Source organism: Panthera onca, chromosome B1, assembly GCF_046562875.1.
Source record: "Panthera onca isolate mPanOnc1 chromosome B1, mPanOnc1 haplotype 2, whole genome shotgun sequence".
NCBI lineage: Eukaryota > Metazoa > Chordata > Mammalia > Carnivora > Felidae > Panthera > Panthera onca.
The window spans coordinates 115,140,706-115,163,462 of NC_138342.1; positions in this window are offsets into that span (position 1 = coordinate 115,140,706).

The following is a 22,757-nucleotide window of genomic DNA, read 5'->3' on the forward strand; positions in this document are numbered from 1 at the left end:
ATTCTATGCAAGACTAGGAAACAATAATAACTTAAAGAAGGAATAATACTGCTGAATTGTTATTTTTAAAAACTCTGAAGAGATTTCCCATTAGAATTCAATGATATAAAAACCAAAGTTACCCTTAACCCTTATAAAATGTTTCCTTGTCTTGTGAGAGCAGAGACAAGCACATCAGGCACATATATTGAATAAATGTAATGAAGAACAATGAAACTTAATTGAAATGCCCTTGGCCATTAGGGTCAAGCCCTTCAGTGGATTAGAGGCGCACACTATTAGGCCTTGCTCTCACTATTGCTATTTAATGTCAGTTTAATGTAGGTGAGTGTACTGTTATTCTGCTCCATTTAAATTAGTCAAAGTTATATTTTGAAATGCAGAAACACAGAGTCAACCTTGGAGAAATTTGCTAACAATATTAAAGAATGAAATTAATCAGCAAGAAAGTTCAAATTTACTGTTCGTGATAGACACAGTTTTAACATTTCTCATTACTATCCACATTTATGTTTAAACAAGAAATGGACAAATAGAGTTTATTAATTTGTTTTGAAAAAGTATATATTTTAATGAACAGTTTACTGAGAAAATAATTGTAGTATATCATTAATCAGTTATTTCACTGGAATAAATTGCATTTGCCTTCACCTGTTTGTGCCTGTATAATAAAGTTAATTCTTTTTCTTCCATTTGAATCTTTTTTCTTCCTCTCTTTGACCTGAAGTAATATGTTCCTTTTGATAAGTCACCCAGTCATTCTAGTTGCAGGAATATCACAAATGCCTATTCGAATTAGTAGGTGGAAGTCACAACTTCACAGTCACAGAGCCAGGTGCACAATTCATTTTTCTCTGTATTTCTTCACTGGGATATGAACTTCACCTTCATAAGCAGTATACACCAGAATTTGAAGAAATGTAAACTGATGTACATAAATAATCAAATAGAATTGAAATAATAGGATTAATATGATAAATGAAAAGAAGTATAGTATTTATTTTTTCTTTACGAAACATTGTAAAATGACTAGATGAAATTAAAAATTGTGAATTACTGATTTTTTAATATATAACTGTAAAAAGCAAAGTGGGTGTTTAATAGTTCCTATAGTTTTCCATAACAACTCTGGTAATGTATTAACTCTCTCCCTACCCCATGCAGGCATAAATACTCAACTCATGCTGACTTTCCTTAGAACAATAGTGCTTTGGTATCAACTTTGAATGTTTTTGAGGTAACTTACGAAGAGAAACGTGAGTTATATGTAATGTTTATGAGGTGAGTGGCCATATGTAAAAAATAAGACAAAAAATTGATGTTATTAACAGATGTCTTTAACATTGATAAAGGCCTTTCCTTCACGTTTATATTTATTAAATAGCTATCAATAACTTAAAGGACATTTTAATCAAAATCGAGATATCAAATGTTTTAGCAATCTGGATGAGAGACCCATAATCCATAGCGATCTTGATAGACTGAAGCATATGCCTAATATGATATGTTTATGTTTAAAGGGAATAAATATATACCCTTGCTAATGAAAGCTAATCGATAAGATCAAAAAACATCCAGGAAAGCCATAATTTTTTTTCTTAACGTTTATTTATTTTTGAGACAGAGAGAGACAGAGCATGAATGGGGGAGGGTCAGAGAGAGGGAGACACAGAATCTGAAACAGGCTCCGGGCTCTGAGCTGTCAGCACAGGGGCCCAGTGCGGGGCTCGAACTCATGGACCGCGAGATTGTGACCTGAGCCAAAGTTAGCGCTCAACTGACTGAGCCACCCAGGCGCCCCCAGGAAAGCCATAATTTAAATAAAATATATAATTAATTTAAACAAATGTAAACAAAATATGTAATGTAATCATAAACTTCACCAACTGATAAGGATTCTTAGGTATAAAAAGACTAATTTGAGCTAAAAATAGAGTTTCCAGTAACAGAAAGTATTTTAATTTTATTCTATTTATTTTGTCAAATTTATATACTGGGTGATGTATTTGCAGACACTGAAAAGATTTTTTTCCTAGAAAGACAAAGAACAAAGGAGATGGTACAGATAAAATTAGAAAGCAAAGACATAGAAAACAAACACAATATAGAGAAAAAGAATAAATGCAATCCTCATTCTCTGAAAAATTAAAATAAGAGAAAAATATCTGGCTAAATTGAGAAAGAAAGAAAGAGGAACAGATGTGTAAATATTAGTAATCATAGAGCAGAGACAGTTGCATATGGAAATGACTATTATAGTAATATCTTAGAGATTTTGATGAGATACCAAATTTCTTTTTTTATTTTTATTTAATTTTTTTAATGTTTATTTAGTTTTGAGAGAGAGAGAGAGTATGAGAGGAGCCAAGAGAGAGAGACACAGAATCCGAAGGAGACTCCAGGTTCTGAGCTCTCAGCACAGAGTCCGACGTGGGACTCAAACCAACAGTGAGATCATGACCTGAGCCAAAGTCAGACACTCAACCGACTGAGCCACCCAGGCACCCCGAGATACCAAAATTTCTAGAAAAAGTTCTAGATTTTGATGAAATACCAAGATGTCTGAATTACAAAACACCTGAATACTCCTATAAATTCTAAGTAAATTGGAATATTGAAGCACTCATTATGAAATCACAAAGAAAACGAAAGGCCCAGGTGATTGTTAAAGTCTAAGGCTGCAAGATGTTTTTTGCAACACATCATTCCAATGGTATCCAAAGTTTTTAAGATAATGTAAAGAGGAAGTACTCTTCATCTCATTGAATAGAGCCAGATCGCCTTCATACAGAAAAGAGACAGACATGTTATCAGATAGGAATATTACAATCAATCTCTTCCTCAGCAAAGCCCTTAATATCTTTAACAAGGTATTCATGCTCTCAATTCTGGCAGTATTAGTTATAGTTAATTCAACATGAGTAGCTGATTTTATCCCAGGAATAGGCAAGAGTAGGTGCACAAATCAAATCTATAACTACCATTCAATACATTAACAAAGTAGAAAGAGCACACATGAGAGATTCAGTTTTAAGTATCATCAAAATCTGATATCCTCATAATTAAAAACATATATATATATATATTTTAATTAAAAAATTTAAATATAATTTAAAAATACAATTAAATATATATATATGTATATATAAAACTAGAGAACAAAGAATTTCTGTAATATGTTGAAGATTAAACTCATGTTATAACATCAATTTTGGAAAATTGGGAAATTTGGGGAAAATTATTTTAAAATAAGAAATAAGACAAAAATCCTCACAATCACAGCTTATATCATTGCACTGGTGTCACTAATTAGCTTAATAATCCAAACAAAATAAATTAATGGCATAAAGACTGGGAAGGACACAAAAGGAATATATTTTTTTTCCAAGAAAATATGATGAGCTATTGTAGAAAACTCAAAAGGCACATTGTTAGAAAAAAATAAGAAAGATTGGGAAGGTATCCAGCTATAAGATTCATAAAAGAACAATCAATTCTATTTCAACACACAAAAATTTTCCATCTGTTTCCCAATAGCCAGTGTCTTGTACATAACCTATAAAAATTTACTTGGCTCTTGAAAATAATTTATGACATTATCATAATTCTTGCTTTTATGGGCTACTAGCTTAGTGCATTATATTAACATTTATTAATTGTATCTCTCAGAGACAGGTTGTTTTTTTGTTTTTAATAATTCCACTTTAAAATTTTATATATATTTTAAGAGAATAATTAGGGTACATAAATAAAGTCTTTGTTAGGTTTAGAGCATAGAACAACTTATGAAATAAAACTTTGTGTGTGTGTGTGTGAAATAAAATTTTTGTATAAAAATTACATGTTTATTTGCAATGTGTTTTTTCTGTTTGTTTGTTTTTAGTCCAAATCCTATCATTACGTCTTCTGATTTGACATGTTAACCAGTTATTTATTTAGGGACATGTTACTTTTGGGGATATGTGAACTTGACACAAATCCTAACAATAGGAATGGTAGATTAGATTCAAACACTTCTGAGAGTAAATATTTAAAAAAATTGTTTAGGTTTTATGTTTGATTTTGTCCCATATTAAATGATATATATATATATATATATATATATATATATATATATATATATATATATTTAGTGTGGTAGATAAGCACATTGTCTAATGGTTGCCATGAGCTCTAGTTAATTTTCACACACATCATCTCTGATGGAAGTTGAACATAAAGCAATAAGATACCTCAAAGAGTTAACAGCACATTATAATTCGGCTTCCTAGACATACAATGTATGAATATGATCCCAAGCTAAGTAGATAGTATGAACTAAAGCGTCCATAAGTCACTAGCTTCTATGAAAGTACTGCAGTCTTCGTTGAGGAAGGTATATAGTCTCACATGCAAGACCTTGGAAACCTAGACAGGAGTGCTACCCTTGGGTGTAAGATGATGGTTCTTGGTATAAATCAAGACGATATTAAAGCAGTATATCTAGTGAACTGTGCAAAATAGGAAGGTTGCTAAAGTATAAAGTAAAAAATATGTACAAGGCACAATCCTGAGACTTAGTTGCTATTATACATTTTAGTCATGTAAATGAGTGAATGCAAATCAATTTCAGTTATAAAAATAAAGACATCATGGGTGACAGGGGTAAAGGAAAAACTAGAAGAGTCACTAATATCGTTTTGCCCAGCCATGGCCAGATGAACCAAAAATGAGTTAATATTAGTTTTTTTTAAAAAATGAGACTAAAGCTAAATTCTTTTGGTCATTATCTAAACTAGGGACAATATATATCTACTCATGCAGTTGAGTCACTCAGCTCTGGAAAGAAAGGGAGTTGAGGGGCTAAACTGTGACAGTTCTTTTCATATTCATTAATATCTCCATTTGCAAGCTTATAGAGAGTAGCCAGCTCTCTTCACTAAAGATGTTTTTAAGTAGTAAATAGAGGAATATGACAATAAATTAAAAAAAAAATATTAAGGCAGAATTAGATATCTCCTTAATATACAACCATTGCATGCTAAACATACTACTTTTAAAAATCTTAAGATTGGATTATCCTTAATATTATATCTATTTCCCCCTTAGTCTATGCTATGAAATTTTTGTAGAAAGAGGTTATTGGAAAATGAGTAAGCACTTAAACATAAATCCATAATTGGATTTTGACCCTTCCTAACCACCATTTATTTTTAACAGTGTAGGAGGAATATAGGAAAGGGCAGCTGTTTTAAATGCCATAAATCACTTAGGGGTTTTTAATAGTGTCTGTAAGAAAATAATTCCATTTAAGGTGCTAACATTTAAAAAAAATCATTTCAAGTTCATTTATACTTGAAGTGAGTAACAATGCTTACATTTATAAACTGTCAGTATTTACTGCATTTTTCATGGTTTATGACATTCCACAACTATTAAAAATTATTTTACAAGCTCTGACATTCATAAAAATATAAATGTTTACAATCTAGAGAAGGCAATCTCTATAATGAAACTAGTGAACAACAGGAGTTTTTATTCATTTCTATTGAATGGAAAGTAAAGACAGTAATAGAAATAGCAAATATATCCTTTAGGTTAAAAGACCTTAAATTTTTTAATGTTTATTTATTTATTTTTGAGAGAGCGAGAGAGCGAGAGAGAGCACCAGCAGAGGAGAGGCAGACACAGAACCTGAAGCAGGCTCCAGGCTCTGAGCTGTTGGCACAGAGCCTGACTTGGGGCTTGAACCCACGAACTGTGAGACTACGACCTCTGAGCCGAAGTTGGGCACTTAACCAACTGAGCCACCCAAGCGCCCCGGGGAAAGAGTTTAATACAACAACCTCATGGACAAAATTTGCTTAAGCTGATTAGTGAATCTGTTTGTTTTTTTTTTTTTTAATTTTTTTTTTTTTAATGTTTATTTATTTTTGAGACAGAGAAAGACAGAGCATGAACGGGGGAGGGGCAGAGAGAGGGAGACACAGAATCCGAAACAGGCTCCAGGCTCCAAGCTGTCAGCACAGAGCCCGACGCATGGCTCGAACTCATGGACCGCGAGATCAGGACCTGAGCCGAAGTCAGCCGTTCAACCGACTGAGCCACCCAGGCGCCCCAATCTGTTTTTTTTTTTTATGACATAATAAATTCCTTTGTCAGCTCACAGAAGGAAGCTAAATAATTTTCTTGAATACAAAGATCTAAGTTCAAAAAGAGTACTTCATAGTAGCTTTCCTTAATTAAAGTATTGTCTCTTCTACAAGGGGGACATAACTCTAATACATTTTCCTTTCTCAAACTGTGACTTCAAAGGTTTTTATTGACAGGATCATGCCAGTTCCTCTGCATAATATCCCTCAATTACCCAAAGTGAATCTACTGTTCCATATTATTACCATCTTCAATAACACATAAATACCAAATTATTCATTAATCCTGTATGTTGCTCTGTGAGTCATCTGCCTATTCGTTGGTTTTATTAAATAAACTATAATTTCCTTTAGGAGAGAATAAGGTCTTTTGTTTTTTTATTATTCAGTATTATTTGAATTTGTGAAGAGATAAAATATGTAGCATATTATTTTTAAAATTTCAATAAAGAGAAGTATGTATTTATGAGTAAATAGAATTATGGAACTTGGTAAATCATATCTTCCCACAAACGTCATGTTATTGAAGTACTTAGCTCTCGATTTCTGTATTATTGCAAAGAACAGGGATAAAGCCTATCTGGAATGAAAACATTCAATGACTTTCTCCACTTCTTAAAAGAAATTATCTTCATAATTTTTTATCCCTTTAAAATATGTTTATATTTGGGGCATCTTGGTGGCTCAGTTGTTGAAGCACCAATTCTTGATTTTGGCTCAGGTCATGATCTCAAGGTTCATGAGTTAGAGCCCCATGTTGGGATCTGCATTGCCAGCAGAGAGCCTTCTGAAGAGGATCTCTCTTCCCTCTTTCTCTGCCCCTCTCCCACACGTTCTCTCTCCCTTTCTCTCTCTCTCAAAATAAATAAATAAACATTAAAAATATTTTTATCCTTAACACACATATTCCTTAAATAAAAGAAAATTAATTGATTTTCTAAATACCTATATTCTAATTAAAAATGTATGTCTTATAAATAATATAACTTTAATCAAACGGTAGTGAATGTGAAGACATTAATTATAAATTAGTCAGATATAAAATGTTTTTATGTTCAACAACTGCAGTGCTTATTCCATAAGCCATTTATGAATAGCAGCTAATATCTATTAAATGCAACTCTGTCTTTAAATAAAAGACATCAATTTGATTTTTAAAGAAGTTAAACATGGTTTCATATTTCTACTAATTTCAAAATACAATAATGCTATGTTTAAAAGTTCATTGCACCTTGTGAGAAAATCAATGCATAAGTCACCTTTTAATTACTTTCTTCAGAGGCAGTAACTCTTCATTAACTGTGAGGTTATGGTGTATGTAAAGCACTATATAGATTCATTTCAATTTTTATGTAATGTTAAATAGGTACCCATAAAACTTTTATGGAATTTCAGCCAGCGTCAATATTTACGTATCACCCCATATAATGCAGCTCTATGGTAAATAAATTAGTTTGCTTAGTAATATTTGAAGATAAACTGCCAAATATTAGAAAATGAATCTACCGGTTTTAACAATCCGACTCTTTATCTATTGGTCTATCTTTGAACAGGCAGTGTTCACATTACATTGAAAAATATATTTCTCAAACTCCTATTATGTACCAAAAATTATCTATCTGAAGCACTGAAGATAAGTTGGGGAATAAAAAAGACAAAGACTTTGTCATCTTGGAGGCCAAATTTAGAGGCGAGACAAACACACACATGCACACACATGACTTTCAAAAAGAAAATAAAGAAGCTAAATTCCATCATGGTAAAGCACAATAATGGGGTATGGGAAGTCAAGTGATAGGTCTTCTACCTTAATGTTAGCAAAAAATATCTCAGATATGATGCCATGTAAGTTAACACATGAGAGATTAGAAGTAGGCCATGCAAAGAGGAAAGGAAAGAAAGAACATTGAAGAGGGAAAATTAAGTGCAGGAGGCCTAAAAGGATATAAGCATGTCATTTGGGAGAAACAGAAAGAAGACAAGAGTGGCTGGAGCATAAGAAAGGATAAGAGATGAGTTCAAAGAATCTAGAGAATACAAGTTGCCACCAAACTAATCCAAATGTGAACACAAATGTGAAGACCAGCTTTCATAGATACATAGAAACATAAAGAAGTGAAATGCCTCTCAAATAAAAGTAAGATCTCTCTTGTGAAGGACATTGAATGACTTGAAGAAGCTAACAATAGTATAAATATACCCTTAAATGTGTCATGTTTCCAAACCATAGACTTTTGTTCCTCATTCAGGTATCGAACGCAAGGCAGTTAGAGGTTGGAGAAGTGCTAATTTCTTACATAATAATTCAATAATAAACGTCAGAGACACTGCACCTTCAACATGCGTCTTCCAAGTTGGCCCTTAGCGACTTGGCAGAGGGCAAAGTGCATGGAGGACCATGAGGGGAATATGTTTTTTTTTATGGGTCGGGGAGGGAGAGATGTCAATCACATGACCACATCTAAATGAAGGGAGGAAGAGAAATATAATCCAGAAAGAAGTAGAGATAATGATTTTTTATTGAAGTCTATATTGATATACAATATTCTATTAGTTTCAGGTGTACATCATAGTGATTTGATATTACTATACATTACAAAATGATCCCCACGATAAGTCTAGTTGCCATCTGTCAGCAAGCAAAGTTATTACAGTATTCGTGACTATATATCCTGTGTAGTACATTACATCCCCATGACTTGTTGATTTTACAACTGGAAGTTTATTCCTCTTCATCCCCTTCACCTATTTCACCCAACCCCCATCCCACTCTCCCCTTCGGTAGCAGTTTATTTCCTGTATCTCTGAGTCTCTTTCTGTTTTGTTTGCTTTGTTTTTTAGGTTCCACATATAAATGAAATAAGAGTAACTTTAGCTTTCCCTGTATGACTTATTTAACTTAGAACCAATACCTTCTAGGTCCACCCATGTTGTTGCAAACGGTAAGATTTTATTCCTTTTTTTTTTTTTTTTATGATTAAGACTCTGCCACATTCCTGAATTTCTAAATTTTGGGGTCCAGCCACTCTTACATATATCAGAGATATCTTCCTCATTATTTTGGGAATATGCAGGATGTGTAGTATGCTTTTTGAGATGTAAGCTGTTCTTCGTTGATACTTATAATTTATATTGTTATTTTAAAAAAGCACCATTTTAAATATTTCTTATCTGATAACTACATAAGTACTATACTTTTGGCGATAAAAAGGGAATTACAAGCTCTGTATAGAGATACGGTTATTTTTGTTCAGAAATTATAACAATGTGCGACTTGAAATCTGAGTTATCAAGAAGAAATACTGATACATTGAAATGACTTCCCTGGAGTTTTTGATGCTAACCTGATTAAATTTGCATGTACAAAAGACATGTGTACTTAAAATAAAGCTTGACAATCTTCAGCAACTACTCTGTACCACCTATGAGTCTAAATTGAACTAGCCATCAATTCTTGAACAATTCTTGATTATATTTATTCATTGTCTGGTTTTTAATGCATATAAATTAACCTTCCATCAGCATTTCAGAAAGTCAGTGCCCTAGGTTCTCATCTGAGAATACATTATTCTGTATTGTTCTTCAGTTCAAATAAATATACTGGATTAGAGAACTTATCTGCGTCAATGGTTTGGATGGTATCCAACCTAGCTACTCCTCGAGGTACTTTGTCTATCCCTAAAAGCCAGACTACACATACATAAGCTTACTGAGCTTTATGTTAATATTAAGTCCTCAGTTCTCTAAAGAAGGAACACTATCTTGCTATTTGAAATCTATGACTTTATTACCTTTAGGAAAACTGTATGAAAAAGAAAAACAATCAAACAAACAAACAAACAAAAACTATCATTTTGTAGTCCTTAGATAGAACCGTAGGTGAAGTTTTAAGTTTGTTTTGTTTCATTTTGGTAGAAGTATGCAAGGTATAGCTTTCTTGCCCTAAGGAACTAATGTGCTCTCCTTTCAGATGATGACAGTTCTGTAAGTGACCATGTTTCACCCTTTTCTCTCGACTGCTTCAAAGTTGAGCAAACAATTAGAAACTCTTTTATGGCCCGTAAGAGTGGACTTCCTTTCCTTATGACTTTCTTGCTTATAAATATCTCCCACTGATACTTTGTTTTGATGTCTATTTCACTTTTCTTTTTTTTAAGTTTTGTTATTGTTACCTTTCTCAATGCTTTTTTGGGAAAATATGAGAAAATTATCTGTACAAATAAAAATCATACATCTTCTAAAGATTCACTGAAGCACTTGTTAAAGGTTATTGTTCAGCTGCACTGCTCGGGCTTCTCATCACTCCATATGCAGGGGCAACACCACCACCTACCTATTGCCATTCAAGCTTATTGAGGATTTACATGACATATACAACTTTCATCTCCATATGACTCTACTTGCATAAAAGGGACTTAAGCAATTTCCTGGAGTGGATCAGAAGGCTGTCTCTAATTATAATTGTACTGTTTCATGTCTAGGATGTCCTATCTTTCATTAATGTGTAAATGAATGTATATGAGCACACCCTTGGATTTAATCAGAAAATACATTCAAGGATTTTAAAACAGAAAAGGAATAGAGAAATGAGGAAAGCTAGGAAAGGCATATGATTGTAAAGCCAAAAAAAGGGGCATGTGAACTACTTTTAAGCAAGTTCTTTTAACAGTAGTAATAAAATCGCAGAGTATTCTGAATATATGTCTCTTAGGTCAGTATCCAGTCACAGTCTTAGAGCCAATGGAATTCTGAAAAGAGCCTAGAACTACTGAGCACCAGGAATTTCAAATACTTGCTCAGGAAACAAAGGATATGTGCTAGCATTTATATACAACCAGCTTGAAAAAGGGGAAATATAAATAACGATATCTGCTTAGTACTTGGAATTTTACAAGTTGCTTCTACATGGAACATCTCATTTGATTTTAACGGAAAAGAGAATAATAATAAAAATGAAGTAATAAGCAAAGAACCAGTAGGAAGAAAGAAAAGCAGCTTTCTGATTCCACCATTGTGGAATTTGAAGGTCAGATAAGTTTGATGTTAGTTAACGACATCGTACTAGGTGAGAGTTCAGATTGCCTCACTCAAGTTTCATAATTAAGTTGCTAATTATTTTACCAATTCCCTATGTCTGAACCCAGAAGAAAGATTAAACCTAGCTAGACTTACTCTGGTAATTTTAGTAAATAACAGTGTCAGAGTTGTGTTTTAATGTTAATTTTAGGTCAGATTAAAGATGTAGTTTTCTTCAAAATCCCTGTATTTTCATTGAAAATTTATAAATATCACTATAGTACAAAGTAAACTTTGATCTTGGTTTTTAAAATTGTATTATCCAGTTTCATAGACTCCACATTTGGAAATAGCCATACTTTCAAATACTCATTGATATAATTATAACTGGCTGCAGTAAGGCTGTACATAGTACTTACTGTATCCCTCACTCATCATGAAGCATGTCAAATGCAATGAGCAGTAGAGCATAGCTGGCTTGTGGAAACTTCTCTCCCTTTTCTCTGCTTCAGTGCTCCCTGTCTTGACCCAGGAAAGATATAACAGCATTTTAACATCACAGCTAAACTCTCAAACAATACAAGTTATATCACTAATAAGTTGAGGAAGAAAGGAAGCTATTGTCATTTTGTTTCAGAAATCTAATTCCTATATTTGTAAATGAAGAAACATTTTAGCAATATCAACCCATATGTTCAGTGCAAAACAAGTATTTCTTTCAATTAATTATTTAAAAAAGCATCAGGCCCCAAATTTTGTGCCATAAAAAGTTGATGTTCCTCAGCAAAATGCTTTGGTGGAAAATACAGTTGAGAAATGAAATATTAATAAGTTATAGTTTTGCATTTAAATTTACTATATTTCCCTGAATTTACACTTAAGATCTCTATATCAAATAAGGAGCAGTGAATTTTCTCTTTGTAGGGGGTGGGTCCTGTTGGGAAAATAAAAACAAAATCTCTTTCCAAACCAGAAAACCTCTCCACAAAGGTAGAAGAGAAATAAAACATTTTTTTTTATTATTAAATAGGCATTAAAGCAGCACGTTATATACATCAGAGACAATCCAATAAGAGACTGCAATGATAGGCAGAAGTCTCATTCTTTTGTCTAGGCAAGCAGACATGACCCATTACATATGCATTCTCAAAATAAACAGTAACTAGTACTCAAGAAAGAGAACTTGATAGCAACATTTGTCACATGCAGTTCAACACCTTAATTTCACCTGGCCTTTGTCGTGGCCATCTGTGTTTGTTAATTGGCTTAATCCAAAGGGAGATAAACTTCTCACATCTCTACCATAAGAGATAATTCTGTATCTTGGAGCAAGGCACCCAATGAGGTTAGGCTCTTACCCACTCAACCCTCTCCCACCTCAAAGAGACTGAGAAATTGGTACACTATCTTTTATGAAGATCCTATTTCAAAGAGATAGTTCCCAGGTCCTGGAGAAGACATTCTCGAATGTTAAAGTCAGCAAGAGGCTATTTAGCTTTTAAAAATATATTCTTACATTTCAAACAGAAAGAAAACAGTTACAAGTTTTTTAAAGTAAACGCTCTAAGGAAAGGAAGAAGGGAAGTCCCTTCCAGTATTTTCAGCAGTGAGATTTAAGCCTTTAGTTTTTTAGTTGTATTTGCCTTTACACTTCGTGTGGGTTATGTACGCAGAGAGGGGTTGGGCTTTCAACATGTTTTTCTATTAAATAATGCCATTTGGTGAAAAGCTCATTGTTACACCGTATTTCTGACAGGCTAGATTTTGTTCTCAGCAATACATAATTTACTTTTGCTATTAATTACTATTTGTTATTAGTAACTGCTAGTAAGTCTAACAACTATTCAAAACTTGATGCGGTGATGGGGACAAGGAAGAGGCATCAACAATATCAGTGATTTTACATTCAATATCAACAGGCAAATGAAAGCATCACAAGGAATCTGCTCTTTTCGCATTAAATCATATGCTTTCCTCTGAGACTCTTCCTTAAAGACCATATTTTAGCCTATTACGTTATCTAGAGGATTTCATTTCCCTATTATCTCTTTTGCCACCTTGAAGTTTGTTTATGTATGTATGCATATGCATTCAGCACTCATGAATGAAATTCAGTGCCTCCTCCTTCATTTTCTAGAAATGAAGAGGGAGAGTTGCCCTGAGCTTGAAGTATTAAGCCCAAACACTATAGATATTCACACTATTTTTAAGGTGATTATTTACTTGTTTTTAAATTTCTAATTAAATTACTTTGAAAAGTTAAGGCTCTTGTGATATAAACTTCCTGTGTCATAATAAAGTTGAATTCATCATGTACTAAAAAGTTTAGATTTTGATGAAACATGTAGAAATAGGACAACTGTTTTTTTTTTTTCCTAATGAAATTTTTATTTTATTATTTTATTTAAATTTCCGTCATTTGGGGCGCCTGGGTGGCGCAGTCGGTTAAGCGTCCGACTTCAGCCAGGTCACGATCTCGCGGTCCGTGAGTTCGAGCCCCGCGTCAGGCTCTGGGCCGATGGTTCGGAGCCTGGAGCCTGTTTCCGATTCTGTGTCTCCCTCTCTCTCTGCCCCTCCCCCGTTCATGCTCTGTCTCTCTCTGTCCCAAAAATAAATAAAAAACGTTGAAAAAAAAAAAATTTAAATTTCCGTCATTTAACATACAGTGCAATATTGGTTTCAGGAGTAGAATTCAGTGATTTATCACTTACATACAACGCCCAGTGCTCATCACAAATGCTGTCCTTAGTGTCCATCACCCATCTAGCCCATCTCCCACCGACCTCCCTCGTCATCTGTTTCAGAAGTCCTATATCAGTTGCACTTTAAGACTCCGATTTCTTCACCTGTATGTGTATTTGTGTAGCTAACATTAATCTTTGTTTATATACATATATATGCAAAACTCATGTGTGTGTGTGTTAATAGTAAAATCAATGTCCCCGTGATAACCTCAGTTATTTCTGTGTAGTATTTCATTGCTTTACCCAAGATAACATATTTGAGGCCTTAATTCTCACTATGTCCTTGGATCTTTAAGTCAGTCACTGATGTTGATGATTTTTTTTTTTAATTTCTAACTGTAGATTACACACAGCATTGCAATAAAATCAGAGAATCTGTAGCCACACTGCCTTAGAGTCCTAATTACAGTATTTAGTTAGCTTCATGACCTTGAACAAATTCAACTCTTTATGGCTCAGCTTCCTCATCGCTAAAATGAGGAAGTAGCAACTTCCTCATTGGTATTTGGAAGGGCTCAATGAGTCAATATGCATAGAAGGGGCAGTGTGGTGCCCTGAGTTGGGATTTTGTGGATTTGTATTCTAGTTTCTACTTTGCAGGTAACTACCAGATCCTAATGTCTATGTCTGAAGTGCTTTCCTCTTCATTAAAACAACAAAAGCAATGGGTGCCTGGGTGGCGGGTTAAACGTCCAACTCTTGATTTCAGTTCAGGTCAATATCTCACGGATTCATGAGTTCAAGCCTTGTATCGGCCTCTGTGAGCTGACTGTGCTATGCCTGCTTGGGATTCTCTGTCTCCCCCTTTCTCTGCCCCTCCCCTGCTTATGCTCTTTCTCTCAAAAAAATAATAATTATAAATAAAATAAAACAACAAAAACAAAACAAATATCAAAACTCTGGTAATCCAATGTTCTTTAATTCTAATTGTGAATTAGAATTCTTTTTCCTTCATCTCAAAAAATAATATATATATATATATATATATATATATATATATATATATATATATTAGGCATAACACGGCTGACTTATCTCATAAATTATAGATATCCTGTCACATACAGATAAAAAAGAGAATATTATATTAAGACATCCAATTATCATTTCATGTAGTCTTGAGGTAGTTCTAAAGCATTTTTGACTACAGAACACTTTACTCATATGAGTGCTTGATTATTCAGAACCCAAATTTAGGGAGCCCATTTACCACTCCCAGCAGGCCTCATGTACCAATATACAGAGGTTGCCTTTCATCAAGTTCTAGTTCCATTGTTCTAGCAGAATTTACTTTAAAATGAGTGCTCTGGATCAAGTGACAGGATGACTAATCATTCATCAATTTAATCTCTTTTTGATATTTGTACAAGCTACCAAAAAATGGCCGTAGCTTTTATAGTTCTTTGGAATAACATCAATATGGTAATATATATATATATACACACACACACACACACACACACACACACACACACACACACATATATATATTGTTAATTAGAATTACAAAATTCAGAAAATGCGGGGTGGGGTGGGGCATCAAACAATCAGTAATGTCCTATTTTACTGAAATCTCACACACACACACACACACACAAAAAAAAAAAAAAAAAAACAGAGGGAGTGTACGATCAAGTAATATATCAGAATATTAAAATTGGGGATCTACCAGAAATATGTTTTGGTATGATAAATGAGTGAATTCAATTCCATCAACTCAATATTTGTTTTAAATGAGAATCTTTGCCCCTTCCCAGACATAATCAGAAACTATTTCCAAGTTAGTTTACCTAATTCTAAAACAATCTTATTTTTTTTAAAAAAGCAAGGTGTGTATGGATAGGCTCAGAATCATGGATTTACGTGTTTGGAATTCTTTTTCTGTATTAAATTTAGTGGTTAGGGCATCTCTGTTGAGTTCTGTGTATCTATTAGCTCAGAAAACTATAAATTTTCTCTTACTCTCTTGTTTTTCTTATCTAATTCATGTAGTTATTTGTGATTTTGTTTCCAGTCCTTTCCCTTGGATTTCATCCCAAACCGGAAGTCCTGTCTAGAGCCCTCAGTAACTCTCTGTATTTCTTACTATAATCCTAACCAAATTAAAAGTGCTCCCCATGCCAAAATAAAGACATAAAGGAATAAACAAACAAACAAAAACTTTTTAAAAAGTGTCCCATCATATATCTGCATGTTTAAGGAAGGTTATGGCCATGTCTCATTCACTAGAAGAAATGTATGTGTTTAGGAAATTGGGCTGTAGGCTCAGGCCTAAGTATGCCACACCCATACGTATTAAAATGGGAAATTCTTGTGGGTGATAGCTATTTACTACTTTAGTTTTGTCTTCCTGGTCCCAGAATTTCTCCTTATACTATGGCCTGGTCTTAAAGACTCATTAGACTTCATAGTAGTCTTGTCTTTGATATAACATCTATGTTGGAATTTATCATGAAGATTATATACACTCATTTCACAAATACAAAATGGTGCATAATAAATATGGTTGGATTTAATATGAAGCTTACAAAAATAAGAAGTTCAAAGTTATTTCTTAACTAAAGATAAATACAAAAAACATATATTTTTCTCCTAAACCAAAATCAGTAAAAGTTGATAACTGACAATATTTGTAGTAGCATATTGACAATTTGGTAGTAGCTACAGTGAGGTAAGATATCTGTGTAATAACCAGAGGTGTCATATTCATCTTATGTGCAAGTGGTCTTACCCTTTTGGCAGAAGATAGTGTCTCTGATAGAACTTTAGAGTCTGAAAATAATGGTTAGCCACCAGATAGATTAGGCATATATACAGGATGGCAGGTGATGACTGAATTTCACACACTAGATGTTTTCAGTCACGCTACACACATGAGTGATTTTGCATTACATCATATGCATAGGTTGTAACTGTGATTTTCTACTACAAAAGACACAAATATATTCTGAATTCTCTATTTCTTGCATCAGGTGTGGACATAGAAAATTTCTCCATATTAAGGCTCTTTTTAATAATCCTTCACATTGTGAAATAACACAAACCAGTCATAGCACAAAGAAGGGTTGATCCAGAAAACAAAGTGGTCATAACTTTATTATAGTCTTTCAGGTCAAGCTCACCTTCCCTTAAGCCATTGCTCAGTGAACTGACTTAATAAATGCCATCACCTTCTCTTTCAAATCTTGAAGAATATGTAATGGACAGCATCTTCAAGGGTGAATGTAGTTTAATAGATTTTAAAGTCCTCCCAGAAATCAAGAAACAGAGTTCTTCATTTGTCTTTCATGCTCTGACTCCTAAGCCTTCTATGGAGCACATCAAGTGTGTGAGTGTGTGTGCATACCTGTGTGAGTGTGTGTGTGTGTGTGTGTGTGTGTGTGTGTGTGTGTGCATGCCTGTGTGAGTGTGTGTGCATGCGTGTGCATGCCCGTGTGTGTGTGTGTGCATGCCTGTGTGAGTGTGTGTGCATGCGTGTGCATGCCCGTGTGTGTGTGTGTGTGTGCACGCGTGAGTGTTTTGAGATGATTACAGATATGAGATCATTTGGTAAAGCAAAATGATAAGTCCATCAGCCCACTTCATTTAACAGTGTGTGTCTTACTGTCTTGGTTTGAAAAAAATCTACACATTCAATCCTATAATAAAGCCAAATTAAACAAAGCTACAATATGATGTAAAATATAATTCAGTAAACCTTTAGTTTGTTGCCATCCATTGACTATTCAATTTATACTATTGCCTAAATCCTATGGGAGCATATTTTTAGGATAGTAGTTTTTATTCCCTTTGTCCTTCTTGTTTTAACTATTTCAGTAATTTAAGATCCAATGATCCGGAGATTTTTTTTTTCTAAACAAATAAGACTTGAAGGGTGAATTGCAATGTTAGGGGCATAAAACGCTGACTTTCCTAGAATTTCTTGGCCAGGTATCCCTTCAGAGTACATAGTCAGTAAGCCAGGTAAATATAGAAGGAAATAGAGCAGGCTGAAAAGAGATTGCATTCCCTCTTGCTCTAAACCTAAGGTCAACATCACACACCGTCAAACAAAAGATCCTTTATCCCTCATAGAACGCTGTACAGGAACTTTCTTGACTTGGGATTTTCAGAGGTATATTAGATACAAGATTTTGGGACTAAAGCACAAAATAAAGAATATAGAAAAACACAAAGTACAATACAATAAACCTTGGGGCTAATTAAAATCAAACCACTGTTTGGCTTTCAAACAGCAAATCTGCACAAATATATATTGCTGCATGAAATATCTTGGTGACTAAGAAAGAAAAGAATTGGTAGTTGGGGCCATTAACTAATGTGAACATTAATTAATTCTTTTTCCCTTGGCTATCTGTGTGATCGTGGATAAATTACCTAAGTTATTTGGCTCTCAATTATGTCATTCATATATTTTAAAACTTAAAAAAATCAAAGAATATATTGGGCTGGCTGGGTGGCTTAGCTGGCTAAGGGCCTGGCTCTTGATTTCAGCTCGGGTCACGATCTCATGGTTCATGAATTCTTTCTCTGTGTGGAGATCTGCACTGCATTGGGGTCTGTGCTGGTGACATAGAGCCTGCTTGGTATTCTGTCTCCCTCTCTGTCTGCACTCCTTTCTCTCTCTCTCTCTCTCTCTCTCTCTCTCTCCAAAAAATAAATAAATAATCATTAAAAAAAGGAAAAAAACTCAAAGGCGATAACCCTAGAATTAAAATATTTCTATGGACAACCTAAACAATAGCTTCATTAAATAGCTAATACCCCAAACTTAAATTTATAAACTTCAAAAATCAAATAGATTTCAGTTAAATATTAAAAATTCTAATTAAAAATTAGAATTATCATTTATCCATACAAAATTAGAATCAAATGCTTAAATGTCCATAATTTCAGTTATAAAACTCGAGCAAACTTTTCCTCGAAGACTATGCATATTATTAAAAATATTTTGCTATTTAAAATTCAGCCTTGTTCAAAACCTGAGGTGGGGGGGAAATGTTTGGCTTAAGGGAAATGATGGTACCAGAGCACTGTCACAGTAATTGAGAACAAAAATAATGAATAGTGCCTCTAATCTCTGGAAGTGTTGAAATCAGTAAGTCAGATTTTGTTTTCTGATATGAGAAGTTCAGTTTGTAAAATAAAATTTGAATTATTGTTATTTGCATTCCTAAGGGAGGGACCATCCTTTTCTTTCAATGTCACTTTCCATGGTTTTTATAATTGTCTTTAGACAGAAGTTGAGCATTGATGTAGCAATCTTGTCCTCCTCTAAAATTGCTTTGCACAGTCTGGCAAGAGATCTAATTTTCAGAAGTAGGGAAGTAATAATGGAAGGTTATCAAATCAAATGTGACAAAGTCCACTGTCTTTAATGACAACTTTATTTAATCTGCTTTATGGTTCCTAGAAATTATAGTTTTCTTTCTTTAACAGTCTCTGGCAGAGTCAAAACTAATCTCTTATTTGTTCTTGAGAAATTGTAACAGACAGTGGCACCATTCTCAATCCTTTTTGAGATATTTAATCTTACTTACTATTATAATTTTCTTCGGTCTTTGTCACATTTGATGCTGTTAAGATACATATGCTGAGGAATACATTTTTAGAAGGATCCATAAAACATATATATATATAATATATATATATATATATTTATATATATATAACATATATATATATAACATATATATATATGCTTATCCATTTACTTTAGAGAGAGAGAGACAGAGCACAAACAAGGGAAGGACAGAGAGAGAGAAGGTGACACAGAATCCAAAGCAGGCTCCAGGCTCTGAGCTGTCAGCACAGAGCCCGATGTGGGGCTTGAACTCACAAACCAGGAGATCACGACCTGAGCCAAAGGCAGATGCTTAACTGACTGAGCCATCCAGGTGCCCCTGCATGCATATTTTATTCACCTATACATGCTTATTAATATTGAATATTAATAAAAGAAAGATAAACATAAAAAAGAAAGCTAAGAACAAAATGATAAAGTAAGGAGAAAACATATTCACTATGAAAGCTAATTGGATTAATATAATTTAGTATTCAATTTGAACCTGAGTTTCCTGAAACTTAAAGTAAGAATTCTGGCAGATCAATTACAGCTTATTATCAGAAATATGCATTCCAAGTATTCATGAAATAAATAGTTGTTATGGTCCTTAACATTTCTTTCTACAAATAAATATTTTCAGACATATATAAACTCTCCACAGATAAATACAATCAATGTGCTACATTGTGCTAATGACATACAATCATATGTGCTAATATTTTAGAGTCCCTCTCTCTCTGTTCTCTCTCTCTCTCTCTCTCTCTCTCTTTTTTTGTTTGTCTAACAAGCTTCCTCTCCTTCTCCCCACAATTCCTACTATTGGTGAAACTGTGTCCATTACCTAAAATACATTATTGTATAGTTCCTTAATTTGTATATATGAAAGCATAGAAAGAATTAAGGGCAATGTTGATTAGACAAAAATTGGTATAAACTACCCCATAATTTCATTAATTATGGAAAGCCCTCTAAATCAACAGGTATATATCTATCTTCGGTTTACTTATTTTTTAAAATTTATTTATTTATTTAATTTTTTTAATGTTTATTTATTTCTGAGACAGAGAGAGACAGACCCTGAGTGGGGGAGGGGCAGAGAGTGAGGGGAACACAGAATCCGAAGCAGGCTCCAGGCTCTGGGCTGTCAGCACAGAGCGAGGCTCGACCGACTGAGCCACCCAGTCGCCCCTGCTTTATTCATTTATTTTTAGAGAAAGAGTGAGCACCAGTGGGGGGGGGGGGGGGCAGAGAGACAGAGACAGGGAGAGAGAAAATCCCAAACAGGCTGTGTGCAAAGCCTGACATGAGGCTTGATCTCACAAACCGTGAGACCATGACCTGAGGTGAAATCAAAAATCCATCGCTAAACCAACTGAGCCACCCAGAAGCCCCGGTTTTGCCATAATTTGTAAACTCTCTTTAGTGATGGGCATTGGCTTTGTTTCTATATTTGTCTCACAATGTATCCTTGGAAGATGTAAGACAGATGTAAGATATATCTTATGTTAATTATATACATATGGTATATATACATTATACATTAAAATATTTGTTTTTATATTTATTCATGTAGAGATGCTTTACCTTTCTGGGAGTGATCTTAGGTTTTAAATAGCTGAATCAAAGAGTTTATGCAACTTAACATTAATTGACAAAGTTTCCAGATAATTTTCCAATCTGCTGTCATAGTTCATGTACATGAACACTCCTGTGAGCACCACACATAGGTGTTCTGGCTGTATAAAATTATATGCCTGATATGCCGACTGTTTTTTTTTTTTTAATTTCTCTATTTATTAAATTACGAATCCATTTACTCCTGAAATAACAGCAGCCTTGTCATCCAATTTCTTTCACACATTTTGAGTTTGATTCAGATGTTTTCATTTTCTTCTGTTCTTCTGACTTACTTGTCTTTTCCTATGTAGATACCATGGTGAGTTATTTGAAGAGGTTTTATTGTTTATTCTTGTAATTCCTGCACTATGATTTAAATTTTTTTTAATGTTTATTTATTTCTGAGACAGAGAGAGACAGAGCATAAGTCGGGGAGGGACAGAAAGAGAGGGAGACATAGAATCCAAAGCAGGTTCCAGGCACTGAGCTGTCAGCACAGATCCCGATGTGGGGCTTGAACTCACAAACCCTGAGATCATGACCTGAGCTGAGGTCAGTTGCTCAACCGACTGAGCCACCCACGCGCCCCTCCTGCATTATGCTTTTAAAAGGTATGTTTGCTAGGTGGTCTGTATTCTGGTGTACATGTTATTCACTTTGAATTTAAGATCTTTTATTAAATTCCAAACAACAATCAACAGAGTGTTAATTTAAAAATAACACTTCCGTACTGGGGCTTAATTAAGAGAAACTAAAGAGTTTTTGTTTTTTTGTTTGTTTGTTTGTTTTAACCACAAATACATAAACAACATTCAGACATCTGTCTTATGTTAAAACATTCTTTATTCATAATAGCTTTTTGCTTAAATTTGATATATTAGTGATATACAACATTTAGGTAAACATTTAGGTAAAATATTATAAGTACTAAAGATAGATGATTTCAGAATGTTTTGAGGGAAGCAAACCATAAGAGACTCTTAACAGAGAACAAACTGAGAGTTGATGGGGTTTGGTGAGGGGGAGAAGAAAATGGGTGATGGGAGGAGGTCACTTGTTGGGATAGACACTGGGTGTTGTACATAAGGGATGAGCCATGGGAATCTACTCCCAAAATCAAGAGCACACTGTATACACTGTATGATAGTTAACTTGACAATAAATTATATTTAGAAAAAATAAAAAAAGAATGTTTCCAGTCAATTTTTAGTGAGATTTTTTTTATTTTATTTATTTTGAGAGAAAGAAACAGAAAGAGCATGAGCAAAGGAGGGTCAGAGACAGAGGGAGACACAGAATCTGAAGCAGGCTCCAAGCTCTGAGCTGTCAGCACAAGAGCCTGATGCTGGGTTCTAACTCATGAACCATGAGATCATGACCTGAGCTGAAGTCGGACACTCAACTGACTGAGTTATCCAGGCATCCCAGTGAGATTTAGATGGAATCGATATTTGGATAATTCAAAATTATGCTATCTGATTAAAACCGATATCTAGAATTCTGTTTAAACCAACAGAAGAAATATATATTCATATTAAAACAAGAATATTGAATAGTATAATTGAAACTCTATTATGGAAGCTTTGCCTAATTTTTTCCACAAAGAAGTGCGTACTTCAAAGTTTAGTCAGAGAAAATATATGCAAGCATGAATTTAATAGTAATAAGGCAGAGAAAACAAAA